Genomic DNA, 5,874 nt, shown 5'->3' on the forward strand with positions numbered 1-5,874 from the left:
ATCGTTGATAATTAGAAATTTAATTACAGTAACTTCGCTAATTACGCAAGTAATTGCGGAAATTCATCTCTGTCTAGAAGCTGCCAATTCGTACACTCTTATGGTAAAGATAATGTTACCGTGATTTATATTTTCCTAACTTAAATAATGTGGCGCAGCCACGAAAAACCACCCTGTATATAAAACATATATAAAACACCTAATGGGGAGTAAAAAGCACTAAAAAAAATGCAGCCACCCCCGGGAGGGCTCGAACCTCCAACCTTTCGGTTAACAGCCGAACGCGCTAGCCGATTGCGCCACGGAGGCCGGACGTCGCACGGCAACGTAAAGAAGAGGGGTTAATTCACTGCCGAAGTGTTTCACAAAGACCGATCCCGTGTACACCTATTGTTTATTAAACACTTGCCCAGGACCGTCCCGAGCCCGAAAGTGTGGCACGCTGGTCCGCCCGTTCACGGCCCAGTGATTTCAAACCTGACCTCTATCTGCCCCGGCCGCGAAACTCTGAACATTGATTGCACGTGAGTCAATAAACTTGGCTTGGATGAAACTTTGAATGAGCTTGTCCAGTGACTTCCAGAATACTATAATGCACTGCCAGTAGAAACTATTTTACATCCATTAAATATAAATGGGTTACGCGCAGGGGTTACGCTCATGTGCAAGTGTACAGGGCCCTTTCTTTAAGCTGCGCCAAATATTTAAACATTGGCTGTGGCATATAGCACAATTCTAACCCGTCATCTGAATTAATCGATGAAGCGGGTAATACTTCTAGGAGAAATGAAAGTACTCAATTTAATAAGTAACATAAATAAACGCGAATTACGCGAATTAACTTTTTAATTGATTACACTATAGTGCACAAACTTCAATCTTCCAATTGAAGCCTGTTAGTATGCAAGGCATATCGACTTGAAACGAATTCTGAGGATGACGCCGTTTACGAGATATGCCCCGTTAACTTGGCGGTAAAATGCCCGGTTGTTCATCTTACTTTATATGCTGAGTACGAGGTCGCGGGATCGAATCTTGACCACGGCGGCCGCATTTCCATGGGGGCGAATAGCGCTGCTCCACAAAGCGTAGCAGCGCAAAAGCAAAGGGGCACCCTCTAAGTGACCTTCCGTGTTTTTACATCAGTGGGCACACAGTTAAATAATGAAAGGGAAATTTACTATCATTTACTACGATTAGTTTGAGCAGACCAATTGCCATTGATTTGGCGCTGTGTGACCATCTTAGCTTTTTGCACCAGGAAAATTTGTATCACTGAAAATGGGTCATGAGGTATGTGCCCCTCTTCAATAAACCTTGTTGACCCCAACTTGTACCCAGTGGCGTAGCAACAGGGGGGGCCGGGGGGCCGTGGGCCCCGGGTGCAAGGGGCCTGTGGGGGGGTGTCATATACGTCTGAAGACACCCCTCTTTCCGCCGGCTACACCCGCGGGGGGGGGGGGGGGGGGGGGGGGGCTGGCAGAAGACCTATGGGCCCCGGGTGCCAGACCACCTAGCTACGCCACTGCTTGTACCACTACGTATGAGCCACACTTCAATGTAGTGAAATTGGAAGGAAATCAATCAGGTAGTATATTATTGAAAAAAGAAAGGCGTTCAGAGAAACTTCGAAATTTCAACATTCCGTCTTCTTTGACGGGTACGCAAGATCATTGATAGCCACATGGGCGGCTAGCTCTGAGAAAAAAATTTGCTTTTGCGTTTTTGTAACTAAGCGTCGAGAAAGGAAGTTTGTAGAAAAGAAATGGGGTAGAGTAACAATTTTATAGCCAATAGTCTTTTTACGTCCCGCGGACGCCGTAGTGGAGGTCTACGGAGAATTTTGCCGAACTGGGGATCTTTAACGTGCGCTGCGATGTACACGGGCGTCTTGGCAATTCGCCTCCATTCAAACTGCAATCTCCGGAGCCGGGGATTAACCCGCAATTTCGAGCTGAGTATACTAGCGCCTTAGGTACTCAGCTACCCCGAAGGGTGATAGAGCAAGGTTATACAGGCATATGAATGTGCTTAGTCCAGGTATGTGTGCAACGACTCTCCAATACTGCGGCTTGAAAGCGTATGTGGCCCAGGTTGAAGCGTTAGTAGCTAAATAGCTGAGGGTCGTCGTAGAAGCGAAGGTTTCACACCGTTAGGGCCGCTCATGGGCTTAATTTGTTTTCTCGTCAACTTGGAGCAGTGGGTCGTCTACGGTCTGGTAGAGAGTATGGGGCTCCTGTCATGACGAAACCGCGTCCGTAGCCTATCAGCGGAACAAGTTGTGTCCCAGGTAGGTGGCATTGCATATGCGCCTCTCATCAGTTGACCCACTTGACGCGAACATGTTTTACTCTGTATACGTCACTGATTGTAGATAGATATTTCATAAAATCAATGTAACCTCACTTCTTCAGCTACGTATTCGAAACTAGTTATGTGCCACAATTCAATGAACGCCTAAATTGTGAATCAATGCCACTGGAAAAGAGACAGTTGTCATGTGCTCCTCTTCAACAAAAGTGGCTCCGCGAAACTTCCATCACTGCATAGTCGAAAAGACGCTATAGTGCCAGGATTAAATGAATGTCCTTCAGGTGAATTTCGATCACTGCATAGGTGCCACTGGGCATGTGTCCCAGCAGCACCTATGCAGTGCCCTATATATCGTAGCTTTTTGCACCAGTAAACTTTATCGGTCGTCATCACCATACTTATTTTATTCTGACTTGCGGACGCCATGTGTCCTGAGGGAATGCCACGCTAGACGGATACTGTACGACGAAATACGAATAGTCCATGGATGATGATCGATTCCAATTAAGCTTTCGGTTGCATCCTGGCAGGTCAGCACCCTTTGAATGCCAGTGAGCTATTCCTTTCTCTGCCCTCTTCGTTTTGCTTTTGGGCGCCCTATGAATCTGAGTGACCAACCAAGTGAGGAAACGAACGGAAATATCCTGTTACCGACCGATCTCTGTACTGCCCGTGTTGTCTAAATTGGTTGAAGAAATCGTTAATTGCAGATTAGAAAAATTCTTCAGTAAATATAATGTCATATCTCCCTCTCGGTATGGTTTCCTAAAAAGCAAATCTACTAAGCAAGCACACATGCTTGTTATTAAAGACAAAATTATGGATAGTGTTGGACACAAAAAATATGCGGTCGGTTTGCCCTTAGACTTGAGGAAATCATTTGATTGTGTACAGCGTGACATAATTCTAAGCAAGCTGGGCAATAACCGAGTACGTAGAATTGCATTGAACCTACTATAAAGCTAGTCATCAGATAGATTACAACATATCGAAGGAAACACCATCTCCTCTCAAGATGTTCCGAAAAATGTACAAAGCCCCACACGACTCTTTTTCTGACCGTTACAACTTATAATATGTAACAATGAGATTACTAACATTCGAAATGCTTTCGATGTAATTATGCATGCAGACGACACTAACATATTGTTTACATTGAACCCTCATGGTGAAGCCGAATGCTTGGTAAGTAACATGATTTGGCTACCCGTAGTCCATGGCTGGAATACAGTAACTCTAATTCGAATTTGTCTAGAGCGAAGTACATAATAGTTCGGCCAATTAACACTACTGTCTCGCGTTCCATTAATATTCGCTTCAGTAATACAAAAATAACACAAGTAATAACTATAAAATTTCTATGTATCTGGTTACAACGGAATTTGTTCTATTGACTGTTTTGACTGGTGAACACGACTCCAATTTTTTTGTTCATTTTGTGTGTGTATGTTCGTCTGTGTCTCTTTCTCTCTCTCTCTCCCTGTGTGTGTGTGTGTTTAAAGTATAATGTTGTTTGCATGCAAACACAATACAGTACATGTGTTGATTTTTACAATTATTCATGTTGAACTTTTGTTCTTTTCTTGAAATATAGTAACGAAGCTTCCTTATTGCAATGTATGCGTCACTGTGTGTATCCCTGTATAACCTACGAGTTACATACAACTACGAGTTACGTACATGCTATTGCAGTGTGTTATTATGTGTTATGTTGTATGCACTCTTGTACTGTAGACAACTGAACGGAAGCCGTGGCTCCGTCAAACTTGCCAGCCATATGCTCCGGCTCCTTCCTTTTGGAAAGGGAAGATAAACTTCATTTCGGTTCACATTTACGATGGTTTGCTGAGTGTCCTGAAGCTGATACATAACTTGAATAGATGAGCTGAAGCCTATAGAATTGCCCCGCACATAAGCTCGAGTGACATTCTTCGAGCAAGGGCATACTTAGGATGTAGGTATTTTGCAAATTCCTTAATTTCTTCCGCAATACAAAGCTGGATTGTGAATTTTAAGCCGTGTGGGCTAGGTGGGATGGATAGCGCACAGCCTGTTGTGCCCAACGTCCTCCCCGTGTGTATTGTAAAAAAATTCCCAATTTACAACACTTAGAAAGTGGCACTCGTTAATTGGAGCAATCGCTGACAGCCTTAGCAAGGCTAGTTCCGCAAGCAACTATAGCAACATTCCTCGTCCATTCTATAAGCAACAGTAATTGTGAGACAGATTTCGCTGAAAGCAACGATAGTCCGCTTAATTATTACGCTGCACAACGCGACAAACTATTCCAGATGAGAAAGTTGAGGAGGTGCGATTGTGCAGTTCGTCAGAGCTCTTTATTTGTTCATAATAATTAAGGCTTTGCAGATCGAAGTGCCGATGCAGCCGTCTTTGATATGGGTTCCATCATGGCGGCCGAGCCCGGTCAGACGCAATGCGGCGCCAATTTTATATATACACAGGGTATTTCTTTTTACCTGCACCAAATTTTTAAATTAGAAAAATATAAATCGCAGTAACGTTATCTTTACCATTCGAGTTTGCGGTTTGGCATCCTCTAGATACAGGGCCATTTGCGCAATTACGTGCATAGTTAGCGAAGTTACGATAATTAACTTTCTAACTACCAACATTAGGTGGCTACAGCAAATGAGTGCTTTGAAGCCCGTCCTCAACACTACCTATCCGAAGGAATAAATTTTGAATAGCGGATTTCATGCGGGAACAACGCGAACAATCAGTTCCCCTTGGCAGGATCCTTGAAGCTGAGACTGGCTGGAAAAAGAGCGTCTGTGTCGTCGATGTAATCGCCAGCGCCCCCCCCCCCCCCCCTCTTTCGTCAGGTCTCCGTGGTCACCGCCGGTCCGGCCCCGAGAGCAGCTTGGGTTATCTTCTTGCTGCCTGCGGCGTTGGCCTAGCGCTTCAATGCCGGCAGCCCGCCAAATTTACTTCGTCATTTCGTTGGGCGCCATGTGTCCACTTCCACCGACGAAATACCGTTTCAGGGGCCCAAGGGAACGAGGAAGTAAATTTGGCGGCCCGCGGGCACTCAAGCGATAAGCCAGCGCCGCAGACAGCAAGGAGATAACCCAAACTGCTCGCGGGGTCGGACCGGTGTGACCTCGGAGACTGACGAAAAACGAGGGGGACGGTCACATTGACGACATAGACGCACTTTTTCGAGCCAGTTTCGGCTTCAAGGAACTTAACAAGGGGAACAAGTTATTCGCGTAGCTCCCATGTGAAATCCACTATTCAAAATTTAATCGTTGGGGTAGGTAGTGTCGAGGTCGGGCTTCAAAGGTCTCATTTGCTGTAGCCACCTAATGTTGATAATTAGAAAGTTAATTATCGTAACTTCGCTAAATACGCACGTAATTGCGCAAATGGCTCTGTATCTAGAGGCTGCCACTCCGTACACTCGAATGGTAAACATAACATTACCGTGATTTGCCTTTTCCAAATTTAAAAAATTTCGTGCAGCTATAAAGAACAACGAGTATAAATAACATGTATAAAAAACAGCTAATGAAGAGTAAAATAGTACTGAAAAATTGCAGC

General features: G+C 44.7%; 1 non-coding gene across 1 annotated transcript; it reads right to left on the minus strand.

Annotated features, from left to right (window-relative positions):
* Positions 1-235: 235 nt before the first annotated feature.
* TRNAN-GUU (transfer RNA asparagine (anticodon GUU)) lies at positions 236-309 on the minus strand. Its single transcript has one exon. It is a non-coding gene; the product is annotated as a tRNA-Asn (tRNA).
* Between the last annotated feature and the right edge of the window lie 5,565 nt (positions 310-5,874).

Source organism: Dermacentor andersoni, chromosome 9, assembly GCF_023375885.2.
Source record: "Dermacentor andersoni chromosome 9, qqDerAnde1_hic_scaffold, whole genome shotgun sequence".
Taxonomy (NCBI): Eukaryota; Metazoa; Arthropoda; class Arachnida; order Ixodida; family Ixodidae; genus Dermacentor; species Dermacentor andersoni.